This window comes from Triticum dicoccoides, chromosome 2B (genome assembly GCF_002162155.2).
Source record: "Triticum dicoccoides isolate Atlit2015 ecotype Zavitan chromosome 2B, WEW_v2.0, whole genome shotgun sequence".
NCBI lineage: Eukaryota > Viridiplantae > Streptophyta > Magnoliopsida > Poales > Poaceae > Triticum > Triticum dicoccoides.
The window spans coordinates 216,900,820-216,916,136 of NC_041383.1; positions in this window are offsets into that span (position 1 = coordinate 216,900,820).

Here is a 15,317-nt window from a genome sequence, read left to right on the forward strand (position 1 = left end):
GAACTTCTTTCAACTTCACCCCATAGTTTCAAATAGCGAAGATAACATCCGCTATTGCATCCGCAATAGCGCCAGCGCAATAGCGTCCGCTGCTGCCCAAATTAAATATCATTACTTTTTCTTAATGATATAGAAATATACACAATAATCTAGTGGTTTTACAAATCCGCTGCATGGACATAGCGCCCGCAATATCTCCCGCTATCCACATTCCGCTACATGGACCCCAATCCGCTATCAACCCGCTTTCACCCTCAAGATATCGGACCCAACTCTGTCTCCAACATCTGCAACTTTCAAGTATTTTGTGAAGTATACCTTCAAAAAGAGCCAAGTGTTGATCTTTTTAGAGAGTATTATTATTTGAACCGCCAGACTGAATTCACAGACGGACCCAGCTTAGAGCTTGGTGGGATCTCAATCCAAAGACAAAGAGATGCTATCTTTCCTGCAGCCGCACTTCCCAGTCACCCTAAAGACTGGAATTAGACCTGGTTTTACTGCCAGGACACATCTCCATCTGATGGAAATCCTATGTCGGGTTTCCGTGACTACCGGCTTAACCCAAAACATCCACTTCCAGATCAGATCAATACCGCGGAACAGGCTAAGTATATGCCCACCTTTTCAAAGATAAGAGCCTTGCTGGCTAACGAATTAACCGGAGTTGATCTGGTCCGGTGCTGGGTCGCTTGGAGGATCATACCTTTGAGCCACCGACCCGGATTAATGTGCGAATACATTAGCATTGTTAAAGATCCTCAGTGTCACTGCCAAGTACGTTTGGATGATAAATCGATCAATGAAATGACCAAAACGCTGCTTGAGGAAAGCTTAGAAAGCTGAGCAAGGCGGGATTGAATCCCTTCTGCACTCTTAACCCGACTCCAGATGTAAGTGTTCAAACCCATTTACTCTACTCATTATTCATGTAAACTGCACACTCATCATCATTTGCTTTCTGCAGGTCGACTCTTCTTTTTGGAGCAAGAAGCTTCAGGATAAACCAACCAAAAAGGTCAAGGCAAAGACCAAGGCCTCAAAGAGAACCAAGAAGAAATCAGATACACCAGAACTTTTTGCCCTGGACAATGAGTCGGAGGTAGAACTCAATTCCCTTGGTTCATTTTTTATACATCTTACTCACGCTGACTCCTCTCAGGATGATGCGGAGACCAGCCAAGCAGACATTGAAGAGGTAACTATTATTTCCTCCGACTCAGAGCCTTTGCAAAGACAGAAAGTTCGACAAATGACCCGGAAAGTAAGGTTTTCTCACCCTTTAGCTTACTTGGATCCAAACTTTATTTTGAAGAAACAACAACATGAAGCCCGACGCATAACCCAAAACAGTGGAGGCGGAGATCTTTCTGTCGGCTTACCCAACACGCTAGTCCCTCGCAAACGTCAAAAAGAGGTGCCTCAGAGTTCAATCCCATTCTTTCCAAAGGCGGGTCTTATTCGTCAACCACTTAATCCTTCTGACTCAAATTATCAGGGAACTTCCCATTCATCCCCTGGCGACTCTACTGGGACTCAGATGCCTCCTTTCAAGATTGCCCCTGGGTAAAAACATTTTGACTTCTTTGCTTTAACTATTTTAAAATCGATATATTACATCCTCATATGTCTTATTCTCAGTGGTATAGCCAAACCAAGCAAGAAACTGAAGGTAGGCAAGCTGGTCGAAGATCCCAAGGTCATGAGCCGGAGAAACAGACCCCAACATCAGAAGCTTCAAATTAGAACCCTGAAGACATTGCTGATGACCCGCCACCAGAGACTCATGACACACCCATGGATCCCATGAGTGTTGACCCGTTAAGTGCTAAGCTACCAAGCCCCATCAAGCCCGCCGAGGAAGATACTGAAGATGTCTTGATCATTGGCACTGGCTATGTAGAGCCGAGGAATCCCACGGTTTTGACTAAGCATTCTGCCAAGGAGGAATTAATTGAGAAGAGCAAAACCAAATTGACATTGCGAGCTACTCAAACTTGGATGTCAATGAGCTATATTCCGGCTATCTGAGCCATCTGCATACTAGTCATGATCTGAAAGCAGACATAATCAAAAGAATGTGACAGAAATATGAGGTATGAACATCTACTTCCTTTGTCTATACAGTCATCCAGCCCCAAGTCTTAGCCATAGGAAAAGATTAATTGAGTATGGTTAAGACTTTAATCAATATGTCATTCCAAATTTTGAGTCATAGCCCTCATGAGCCGGCTTTTCTGATAAAGATGAGTCGGGTCATTTTTAATATCTTCAAAGCAGAACTTCTTCTCATAGTCCTCATAGTCCGACTTATCTGAGAAAGATGAACCGGATCTTCTGCAATGCAATGTGAAAAGAACTTCCTCATACATTAGCCCCCAAGTGCCAAGTGCTTTTCTTGCAAAGGGCTTGGGACTTTGAATGTAAATTGCGTCCTAACAAATTTGTTTATAACCTTTTGATCCTTACTTGCAGGATGCCTTAAGCTTGACTGAGTCCCAATTGGCGGATGTGAAGACCAGGCTTGAACACCAAGAAGCTGAAACTCGCAAAGCTGGCTCTAAGTTTAAGTTTAGCCTGGATGAAAACGAGAAGCTCAAAGCCGGATTTTCCATGGAGAGAACCGCCTGGGAGGAAGAAAAGGCCACCTTATTGCAGAGGGTGGAAACTGCGGAGACTTCCTTGAAGGAAACTACTACAGAGTCGACCGGCTTGCAACACCATATCTCACAGATGACATCTGCTATCTTTGGTAAGTAATTCTTAACTTTTTAACCGTTGCCAATCTTTTGAATTGTAACTCGCCAGACGACCCATCTGAATGTTTTGCTTAATATGCCTGAGGAGCTCCAATCTCGGCCAAATGTTGCTAAAGTTGAAAGCAGTTTATACTCCGGTGGAACAGTTATGCACCGGCACACAACACACTCTGGTGGCTATCTCCAATGGCAAACAGCCGCCTACCCTCCTCAGAGAGGTGCTAGATAAGTTGTCTGTAATGCCCAAAAAGCTGGAAGAAATAAAGCGATCAGCCGCCCGTGTTGGTGCTATTACAGCTCTGACCCGGGCCAAAGCATGGCAAGCAGAGTTAGACCCGACAAAGATGGTCACCGGTTGTCCGAGCCTTAAATAAGATGGGTCTCCTTTCGACCAGGCAGACTTTGCTAAGTGCATGAAGGAGATGCGTCCCTTGGCGTGCAAACTGGCTGAGGAAACCGACTTATCCAGGTACCAGGTGGCTTACACTATGGAAAATGCGAAGGTGAAAGCATCGGCTTATGAGATCGTGGACCTCATCCCTCCAACACGCAAGCATTGTTTTGCTCCTGATGTCAATCCATCCCCAATTATGAACGATGGAGCTGTGTTCGAAGCCTTAACCGACATCGACTGGACGTCTCCTAACCTCCAGACCGACGAAGAAGAAGAGCCGGAACAGGATAACCCAGAGGCATCAACCCGCCATGGCGAAGACCATTGATGCCAGGCAACTCTTAGATTAGAATGAGCACAATGTGTTGAAAAACAATCAAGTCCCATTTTATAGGTCCACAGTGGCCTAGTAATAGCCTAGGTTTATGAACAATGATCTATTATGCCATCGTGCATATTTGAGTCGTCTTGATTTTTGAACCGCCAGTATAATCGTTTGATGAGTCGCCGTTGTTCCTTTTCATAGTTTCATCATCCATGTGGGACAGATCGATGTCCTCATATTTTCTGCATACAAGGTAAACAATATACGCCCTGGCGGTTTAAGCCAAGGTGGGAGCTCGCGTTTCAACAATGTTCACCTCAAGATTCCCAAGGTGTTGGACGAGGCCATCATCTCCGCGTTCACCGATGGCATCCGTGATGTCAAGATGAAGGAGGAGCTCGCCATCCACTAGGACCTCTGCACCGCCCTGGAAATGTTCAACATGGCGAACAAGTGCGCGAGGGCTGAGGAGGGACGCCTCTCCCTCCTCGAACTCCCCGATGCTGATCTAGAAGACAAGAAGACCAAGACCAAGGACGTGAAGCGCAAGGGGCCAGCCGTGCTTGCGGCCGAACCAGAGACGAAGCGCGGCTGCGACCACCCCGAGTCATCCAAGGGCAAGCGGCCGTTTTGTGCCTTCACAACGTTTACAGCCACAACACCAGCGACTGCCAGGAGCTCAGGGCTCTCCTTGATGGGTGCCCCGGTCGACGCCCCGAGCGCAACGATTGAGGCTATGGTCGCGGAGGTGGCCGAGGTGGAGGACGCTGGGATGGACGCAACCGTCGTCAGGAGTGGTGCGACCAGCCTCGTGAGGACCGCTGGCATGGCCAGCCTCGCAAGGGCAACTGGAGGGAGCAACCTCGTGAGGATCGACCTCAGGGCAACACAGCTTTGCCTCCTCTGCCTCCACCACCAAGGAGGAATGAAGATCACCACCAGGACAAGGGGCTGGGGGCTTCCAGGAGCCTCGAGCCATTGCCTGCATCTTGGGCGGTTCATAGGCCCCGGCTTCCCACCGCATCTTCAAGCAGTTCGCGCGCGAGGTGAATGCAGCGCTCCCCAAGCCTGAAGCAACTCTCCCTCTCAAGTGGTCCAAGTGCGCCATCACCTTCGACTCCTCGGACCGGCTCAGGTGTGTGGCTACTACTGGTGCACTCCCCATGCTCTGCTCCCCCATCATCAGCAACGTGGTCGTCACCAAGACTCTCATCGATGGCGGAGCAGGACTCAATGTTCTCTCTGTTCAGACGTTCGACAGGCTCCAGGTGCCATACTACCAGCTTCACCCCACCAAGCCATTCTCAGGAGTGACCGACGGATCGACACACCCGATCGGGCAGGTTCGCCTCCCTGTCACCTTCGGCGAGCATAACAACTACCACACAGAGCTCATCGATTTCGACGTCACCGACATCCGCCTGCCCTACAACGCCATCCTAGGGACCCATCACTGGCCAAGTTCGTGGCGGCCACGCACCACAGCTACAACGTTCTCAAGATGCCAGGAAGCAGTGGCGTCATCACGGTCGCCTGTCAAGAGAAGGATGCAGTGGCTCCCTCGAGCGCGCCTTCCAGGCTGCAACAGTTGAGAACCCCAAAGACGAGGACGGTGCCCTCCCTCCTGAGGCCGCCCCAAGATGAAGAAGCTGCAGCTGGGACAAGGGTCTCGTGAGGGATCATCACTCGAGGACGCAGCGCTGAGCCTCGCGTCTCCGGACGCGGCAACTTCGCCCATCACATAGGAAGGCGTGCCGAGCGCCCCTCTTAGGCTGTGCTCGGGGCTCAGATCTAGCCGATGTCATGAGGGAGGCGCTTGGGCACCATGTGGAGGCACTCTTCAGAGCACGCTTCCCAGGAGAAGGCAGCAGGCGTGAGGCACCAAGCGTTTAGGAGTTCATCAGCAAGTCAACTGAGGAGATTTAGGAAGGAAGGGTTCTGCAAGGCGATTGTCGCCTACCGCGTGGCGCAGCTCACTGCCCTGGCGAGGGTAGGGAGTTCCGCGTCTACATCAACATCCCTGGGCTCAACAGGGCCGCGTCTCGGCAGCTCATGTGGCCATCTCGTGTCGGCCGATGCGAGGGTCCGCCTCACAGCTACGTCCGCATGCCTTTCGGCCTGGCTGGCGCGGCTGAGGCGTTCCAGCGCTGCATGAGGGACGCTCAGACGACCTGCTGAGGGAGTCCTAGATTAAGGGGTCCTCGGACAGCCGGACTATATACTTTGGCCGGACTGTTGGACTATGGAGATGCAAGATTGAGGACTTCGTCCCGTGTCCGGATGGGACTCTCCTTTGCGTGGAAGGCAAGCTTGGCAATTCGGATATGTAGATCTCCTTCTTTGTAACCGACTTTGTGTAACCCTAGCCCCCTCCGGTGTCTATATAAACCGGAGGGTTTAGTCTGTAGGACAACAACAATCATAATCATAGGCTAGCTTCTAGGGTTTAGCCTCTACGATCTCGTGGTAGATCAACTCTTGTAATACTCATATCATCAAGATCAATCAAGCAGGAAGTAGGGTATTACCTCCATCGAGAGGGCCCAAACCTGGGTAAAACATCGTGTCCCCTGCCTCCTGTTACCATTAGCCTTAGACCCACAGTTCGGGACCCCCTACCCGAGATCCGCTGGTTTTGACACCGACATTGGTGCTTTCATTGAGAGTTCCACTGTGCCGTCGTGATAAGGCTCGATGGCTCCTTCAATCATCTTCAACAACGCAGTTCAGGGGGAGGTTTTCCTTCCCGGACAGATCTTCGTATTCGGCGGCTTCGTACTGCGGGCCAATTCGCTTGGCCATCTGGAGCAGATCGATAGCTACGCCCCTGGCCATCAGGTCAGGTTTGGAAGCTTGAACTATACTGCCGACATCCGCGGAGACTTGATCTTCGACGGATTCAAGCCCATGTCAGGCGCGCCGAACGACACGACGGGCATGACTTTGATCTGCCATCGGATAATATTCGGGAGATCGCGCCAGAGGCGGCGCCGGGAATCAATCCGGAGCAGATCGTGCCTTCTGAGGATGGGTGGATGGACCCCGCCATGGAGGCCGGCTGATGTTGCTCAACTACTGTGGTTGTTTGCCCATCTGGATAAAAAAGAAAAGTCAAAGTGGTCAGATGCTTGATAAAAAGGGTCAACATGACCCGTGACCTGGGGGCTCCGTTCTAAGCCGCCCGGTTCTAGGCTCCGTCACGGCCGCACTTTTAGCCGCCGTCTCCACCGTTGCCGTTGCCACCACGTGTGAGCCACCCCCCGATCGGCCTTCTTCCGAGCCGCCGCGTGTCTGGTGTGAGCCGCCTCTGCTTCATCATCCGCGGTCTCGCCTCAAGCTATTTTCGCCGCTACGGCTTGTGAAAGTGCAACTAATCCCTGGGTGGTTTTGGTAATTCTTAACAACATATAGCTCATTGAACTAATACTCTTTCAAGATGATCATTTCAGGAAGTTCCATGATTGGCATGGTATGGACTAGAGATGTGGACCCCTCAAAATGCTAAGGACACATATTGGCGACAAGCTCAAGACTCTACACTTTCATTTTTGTGATCCAAGATCACATTGTGTCCATAGGAAAGCCAATACTATTAAAAGGGGATGAGGTGTTGATTAATGGCTTACTTGCTCAAAATGCTTAATGATATGCTCCAAAACCCCCAGCCACCTTCTCATTTCAACGTATGTCCTAAACCTAAAAGTCAAACTCGGCCCCACTAATTTGATCTATCTGACGCCACCGAGTTCATTTGACATAGCCACTGCCACAAACCCTAATCACTTCGGTTTCACCGATAGGGATCTCGGTCTCACCAAGATGGAATTGCAAACTGTTTCCCTTTGTAAGGTTTCGGTCTCACCGAAATGAGCGATCGGTCCCATCGAGTTCGCAATGAAAACTCCCTGTTTCCTTTTCATTACGTTTTGGTCTCACCGAAATGAGCGATCGGTCCCACCAAGTTCGCCTAACCAACTCTTTGTTTGCCTATTACTGAAATCGGTCCCACCGAGTTCATGTGATTGGTCTCATCGAGATCAAGTTATGCCCTAACCCTAGCACATCGGTCCTACCGAGTTGATCATGTCGGTCCCACCGAAAAGCCTAATGTTCACATTTTGAACTGAATCGGTCTGACCGAGTTTCACTATTCAGTCTCACCGAGTTTGAGAATCTATGTGTAACGGTTAGCTTTTGTGTGGAGGCTATATATACCCCTCCACCACTCTTAATTCGTGGAGAGAGCCATCAAAACGTGCCTACACTTCTAGAATTCATTTTCTGAGAGAGAACCACCTACTCATGTGTTGAGACCAAGACATTCCATTCCAACCACAAGGATCTTGATCTCTAGCCTTCCTCAAGTTGCTTTCCACTCAAATCATCTTTCCACCATAACCAGATCCGTGGGAGAGAGTTGAGTGTTGGGGAGACTATCATTTGAAGCACAAGAGCAAGGAGTTCATCATCAAGACACCATCTATTACCTTTTGGAGAGTGGTGTCTCCTAGATTGGTTAGGTGTCACTTGGGAGCCTCCGTCAAGATTGTGGAGTTGATCCAAGAAGTTTGTAAGGACAAGGAGATCGCCTACTTTGTGAAGATCTACCCAAGTGTGGCAAGTCCTTCGTGGGCGATGGCCATGGTGGGATAGACAAGGTTGCTTCTTCGTGGACCCTTCATGGGTGGATCCCTCTGTGGACTTGCGCAGCCGTTACCCTTCATGGGTCGAAGTCTCCATCAACGTGGATGTACGATAGCACCACCTATTGGAACCACGCCAAAAATCTCCGTGTCTACATTGCGTTTGCTCCCTCCAAACTCCTCCCCTTTACCTTCATATGCAATGATTTACATTCCGCTGCTATACTCTTAGAATTGCATGTGTACGTTGATTTCTTGACTAGTGCTAAGTTGTTAAAATCTGCCAAGAATTAAAATTGGGAAAAGGCTAGGTTTTTATTTGGTCAAGTAGTCTAATCACCCCCCTCTAGACATACTTTCAATCCTACAGCTTGCCACCTCCACTGTGAGCTCAAGAGGGTGGTTAAATCGCTGTTGAAATTACTGGAGGTGATCCACGGATGTTATATACGACTCATCAGTCGTCCGGACGAATCAGGTGATATCCCTTTAAGTATGGCATATGTTGCTTTTGTCAAAGAACAATTACTTTGGTCTGTATATTTTTATGTGTAGGACAATGATACATTATAAAGGTGGTTCCCTATTGTGCCTATGGAGTGTGCGTTAGCATCATCATGCACTGGCGTCTGCGCTTGCTTGCTGTTGAACGGGTGTGCGCAAGCCGCCACCCGTGTAGCTCGATCTACATCAACTCGCCAGGACCACGTCCGTGATTGACTCGCCGTCCGTGCGGCTTACCACGCCTGCAATTAGTTCGCCCGTCCACACCGGCTTACAATGCCGCGACTGACTCATCTGTCTGCTCCCGCGGCTGACTCGCCCGTGATTGATTTCAGCTTCACCGTAGTGATCATCAACTCCGCGGCGGATAATTTCTGGCCTAACATATCAGGTCATCAACTCGCCACGCTGCCTCTGGTTTTCAATACATTCCAGTGTTCCACTATTCAACTATATGCCGGTTTATATCACGATCAAGTATGGAGAATCTCAAGGCAACTCCTCGAGTCGTGTTAAGACTTGGGGGCTACGATGACATGACTCAGCAAATTTAAGAACCCCGGGTCATTGGAGGGAAGCTAACCCGGGCCCAGAGGCTGCTGCCATATTGATGAAAATTTAAAGGCCGTCAGAACATTTCCGGCTTAAAAAGAAGGATTCTGGCTTGAAATCCGGTTCAAGAGAAATTTATCTCTTGTAAAGTTGTGGCTCTCAATATCCGATTCAACATCCGGTTCGAGGGGAATTCATCTCCCGCAAGTTCGAGTTCTCAGAAAAATTAAAAGGTTACCAAAGAGAACTTGCTGCAGTGCACAGTTCAAATATGGGCATCCTGCCTTATGGGCTTATATTGTTACAAATTACTTGGGGGCTTCCTGCTCACTGAGCATATCTGTAACTACCCTGTTGATCCGGCTTACACGCCTTGTTACAAATAACATGGGGGCTTCCTGCTCACTGAGCATAGCTATGCCTACCCTTTGATCCGGCTTATATGCCTTCTTGCAAATGACCTGGGGGGCTTTCTGCCCAAGTTAAAAGGTTACCAAAGAGAACTTGTTACAATGTATAGTTCAAACATAGGTAACCCACCTTGTTGGCTTATGATAGGTCACTTGGGGGCTTCCTGTTCAATGAACATAGCTATATTTACCCTTTTGATCAGCTTGGACACCAGGTGTATTCACCAAAACTCCGGGTTATCCTGCCTTTTTGTGTCTGCCTGGAATGACCCACTGTACTTTTGACAGTCAATCTTATAAAGACCCTGAACTTGTGAAAGTTAAAATGGCGATTGGTCATGTGAGGCCTGGCTTATAGGTTTAAATAAAGGATTAACTCAATGGTTGTGCGGCCCTTGAACAACACTTGACATTGAGGCTTGGCAGCCTATGAAAGCCTTGTTTTTTCTGCTTTGTTATTTTCTATGAACATTGTTTTGGTTCATATCCTTGTACCACATTGACATATGGTTTAAACGATTCATGCCATGTATCCTTACTCTTTATGACTCATATTTGAGCATATTTAGGGTTTTTTATGAACCCATCCTGGCTCTGGATGATAAGTCGCCAGTATTTCTTGATTGTGCACTTGATGCTGTGCACCTACACTACGTATGGCGATGTAAGCCGGCTGTTAGACTGTACTGCTCTTGTGTATCGCATGTGTATACGTATAGCCGCTGGCATACGGTGTAGTGCGTGCGTGTGATCGTGGCGCCCTCCTGCAGTGTTAGTGGCGCACGATCTCTAGTAGTGGAGCACCCAAATGATCTCCCTGGGCTGCCGTCCTGTAAGTGTATATATGGCACTGCCTAGAGCATAATCGAGTGTGGTCAGTTCTCCCTAATCTCCTCAGCTTACATGGTATCAGACTCCCCCGACCAGCTCAATCCCTTTGCGCCGGTCGCCGGTCTTGCTTTCGCCGCCATGGACGACAACCCTGTCGTCTCTCCTCGCTCCTCTCAGCACGGTGCCGACGGCGTTCTTCACGCCGCTCCCCTAGCCGATGCACCACCACCACCTCCCGCCGACGCTGCTGCCATTGCTGCGGTTCCTGCCGCCCCGGTGCTTCCCGCTCCGGTGCACCCTGCGCCTGCGCCTGTGCCCTCCGTCCCGTCCTCCATCTTGCAGACGGTTGACATTCGTCGCCATGTTCCCGTCACTCTCGACCTCCTCGCCGGCAACTACACGTAGTGGCGCCGCCACTTCGACACCATCGTCGGCATGTTCGGCCTCCGCGACCACGTCGACTCCATGGCCGTTCATCGTCACAACGATCCAGAGTGGGACATGGCAGACCACGTTGTGGTGCACTGGCTCTACACCGCCATTTTGCCAGAGCTCCTTGACGCCATCATGCAGCCGGACAACACCGCGCTCACCGTCTGGGCGGCAGTCGACGGGATCTTCCGTGACAACCAGCTTGCTCGCGCCGTCTACCTCGACGCCGAGTACCACGCCGTTGTTCAGGGCGACATGACGGTCATGGCGTACTGCACCAAACTCAAGCAGTTCATTGATCAGCTTCGGGACCTCGGTCAGCCGGTGACCGAGCCGCAACAGGTCTTCAACCTCCTCCGCGGCCTGAACCGGCAGTACCACTCCGCCATCCCGTACATCACCTTGCAGGTTCCGCTCCCTTCTTTCCTGCAAGTGCGCTCCTTCCTCCTACTTGAAGAGCACTGCGCCGAGCAGTCTGCCCGCCAGCAGACCGTGCACGCTCTCATCGCGGGCCGCGGCGGTTCCTCGACACCACCTGCGCCCCCACCCAGCAACACCAACCAGGGGCGCGGGTGCCAGCATCGCTGTGGACGTGGCAACGATGGCGGCGGGGCTCCTCCGCCGTCTCCTTCGGCTCCCCGTCCTTCGAGGTACCCCGCGCCGGCGCCCGGTGCCAACTCATGGACTGGCCTGGTTCAGGCCTGGCCGATGGCCTGGCGCGCGCCCGGTGCTGGCGTGCTCGGCCCACGCCCTGGCACACCGCACCAGCAGGCCATGTTCGCGGCTCCGTCGCCACCGCCCCTGTCGTACGACTACGGGGCTCCTCCTCCTGGGTACGCTGTCGCCCCTCCTGGCTTCGGCAGCCCCGGAGCGAGCTCGTCCATGCCTCCTCATCAGGCCTCGGACATGTCCTCGCTGCAGGCTGCCCTTCACAGCGCCTCGGCCGGCCCTTCGTCCTCTGGGAGTGCACCGGAGTGGTACCTCAACTCCGGCGCAGCGTCCCACATGACCTCCTCGCCCGGTAATCTTCTCTCTGCCCGCCCCTCCTCTACTGATGCCTGCATCATCGTCGGCAGCGGCGAGCGCCTGCCCATCACCCATGTTGGCACTGGCTCGCTGATCACCGGCACATCCCCTATTCCTCTTTGCAATGTTCTCGTTTCTCCTTCTCTTGTCAAAAATCTACTTTCAGTTCGCCAGCTTTGCCGTGATCATCCCATCTCTGTTGAATTTGACGCGCGTGGCTTTTCTGTAAAGGACCTTCGACCAGGGTGGTGATTCTCCGATGTGATTCCGACGGCGACCTCTACCCTGTTGTGCGGCCCAACCTCCCCTCCTCGTACATCTTCGCCGGCGTCGCTGTGACCGACCTGTGGCACCAACGCCTTGGGCATCCCGGTGCTACCTCGCTTCGCGCCATCGCTGATGATCTGCACCTGGAGTTCAGCCGCGAGCCGCCCTTCTGTCATGCCTGTCGCTTGGGCAAGCACAGTAGACTTCCGTTTCAGTCATCTAGCACCATTAGCTTTTTTCCTTTCCAGCTTTTACATCTTGATGTATGGACATCTCCCGTTGTAAGCATCTCAGGCTATCAATTTTACTTGGTTGTGCTCGATGATTCCAGTCACTACTCTGGACGTTCCCTCTGAAACATAAGTCTGAAACTCTCTCTGTCCTCACTGATTTCTTCGCTTATGTTTAGACCCAGTTCCAACTTCCTGTCCTTGCGCTTCAGACAGACAACATGCGCGAGTTCGACAGCGCCGCCGTGCGCGCCTTGCTTGCACGCCATGGCACTCATTTCCGCCTCACCTGTCCGTACACGAGCCAGCAGAACGGCAAGGCTGAACGTGTCCTTCGCACGCTCAACGACGGGGTGCGCTCGCTCCTCTGTCATGTGTCGATGCCGCTGCGATTCTGGGCCGAGGCCCTCAACACCTCCACATACCTCATCAATCGCCGGCCATGCCGCGCCTCGGCGCCTTGCACTCCGCACGAGCTTCTGCTCGGTGTCGCCCCGGACTACTCCCAGCTCCGCGTCTTTGGATGCTTGTGCTATCCGAATATCACTGCTACTACTCGCCACAAGCTTGAACCTCGGTCTATTGCATGCGTCTTCCTCCGATATCCTTCTGATCACTGGGGTTTTCGCTGCTTTGATACGGTCTCGCGCCGCGTCTTGACTTCCCGCCATGTTCTCTTTCATGAAACAGTCTTTCCCTTCTCCACACCACCTCCTGCTCCTTCGCCTGCGCAGCCTGCCTCGCTCGCTTCGCCATCTGTTCTGCAGGTCCCGCTCGTGATCAGGAGCCTTGGTGTGCCCGCGCTTTTGCCTGGTTCAAGCTCGGGCGTTGGATCCTCATCAGGCGCCTCGGCGTCGCCTGCGCCACGCGCGCCCTCGACACATTCAAGCTCCACCGTCGGATCTTCCACGACCGGCTCGTCTTCACCGCCTGCTGCCCCGCGCAACCCCAGCCTCGTCGCGGGCTCTTCGGCGGGCGGCTCGGCCACGTCTTCGTCAAGCACTTCTGCGTCCACTGGGTGTGCGGGCGTCTCCACCAACAGCGCCGCGCCACCGGCGCCACGCGCACCGCCCGTCGCGCTACCGGCGCCCATGGTCACGCGGGCTCAACGCGACATCTTCCGCCCCAACCCGCGCGACGTGGCCGCTGCCTCGACATCTACTTCCTCGACGTCCTCGTCGGTCTCGCCGGTTCCCAGCTCCGTCCGTGCTGCCGTCCGCGACCCGCACTGGCTTGCCGCCATGCAAGCTGAGTATGACGCTCTCGTCCGCAACCGTAGGTGGGAGCTGGTGCCGCGCCCTCCCAGTGCTAACTTGATCACTGGGAAATGGATCTTCAAGCACAAAAACGATGCTAGTGGTGCGCTTGCCCGCTACAAAGCACGCTGGGTCGTGCGTGGGTTCCGCAAGCGCGCCGGCATCGACTACGGCGAAACGTTCTCCCCCGTCGTCAAGCCGGCGACGATCCGTACGGTGCTCACCCTGGCCGCGTCGCGTGGCTGGCCCGTGCACCAACTCGACGTGTCCAACGCGTTCCTTCACGGCAACTTGGAGGAGGAAGTTTGCTTCCTGCAGCCTGCCGGCTTCGTCGACCCGGCCAAGACAGAACACGTCTGCCGCCTCTCCATGTCCTTGTACGGGTTGAAGCAGGCGCCTCGTGCCTGGTTCCTCCACTTCGCCGGCTTCGTTCGCTCGATTGGCTTCACAGCCACGCGTTCGGACTCTTCGCTCTTCACGTTTCGGCACGACGACGACACGGCGTTCCTCCTCCTCTACGTCGATGACATCGTGCTCACTGCGTCCTCGCACGCCGTGCTCCACCGTGTCATCACGCACCTCACTGGCGAGTTTGCGATGAAGGACCTGGGCTCCCTCCACTTCTTCCTCGGGATCCGTGTCACGCGCACCTCAGCCGGGTTCTTCCTGTCCCAGCACCAGTACACCGAAGAACTCCTGGATCGTGCCGGCATGGACACCTGTCGTCCCTCGCCAACGCCCATTGACACGAAGAGCAAGCTTCCCTCGGCTGACGGGCCATGCGTTGCCGACCCATCTGCGTACCGGAGCATCGCCGACGCTCTCCAGTACCTCACCATCACGCGGCCCGAGATCGCCTACACCATGCAGCAGATATGCCTCCACATGCATGACCCGCGCGAGTGCCATCTCGCGCTCGTCAAGCGCGTGCTCCGGTACGTGTGCGGCTCGTGTGCACTCGGCCTTCATCTCCGCGCGTCGAGCACTCTGGATCTCCGTGCGTTCACCGACGCGGACTGGGCCGGCTGCCCCGACACGCGCCGCTCCACGTCCGGCTTCTGTGTTTACCTTGGCGATGCACTCATCTCTTGGTCCTCCAAGCGCCAGGCCACCGTCTCGCGATCCAGCGCCGAGGCCGAATACCGCGGCGTCGCCAATGCCGTTGCTGAGTGCATTTGGCTCCGCCAGCTCCTCGGCAAGCTCTTCACTCCGGTGACCAAGGCGACCCTGGTGTACTGCGACAACGTGTCTGCCGTCTACCTGTCGGCCAACCCCGTGCATCATCGGCGGACCAAGCACGTGGAGCTCGACATCCTCTTCGTCCCCGAGCGCGTCGCCCTCGGCCAGTTTCGTGTTCTTCACATCCCCACGCGTCAACAACTCGCCGACATCATGACCAAAGGCCTGCCGTCGGACATTTTCTCGGAGTTCCGATCCAGTCTTTGCGTCGCCGGCGACGATGTCACGACTGCGGAGGGGTGTTAGACTGTACTGCTCTTGTGTATCGCATGTGTATACGTATAGCCGCTGGCATACGGTGTAGAGCGTGCGTGTGATCGTGGCACCCTCCTGCAGTGTTAGTGGCGCACGATCTCTAGTAGTGGAGCACCCATGATCTCCCTGGGCTGCCGTCCTGTAAGTGTATATATGGCACTGCCTAGAGCATAATCGAGTGTGGTCAGTTCTCC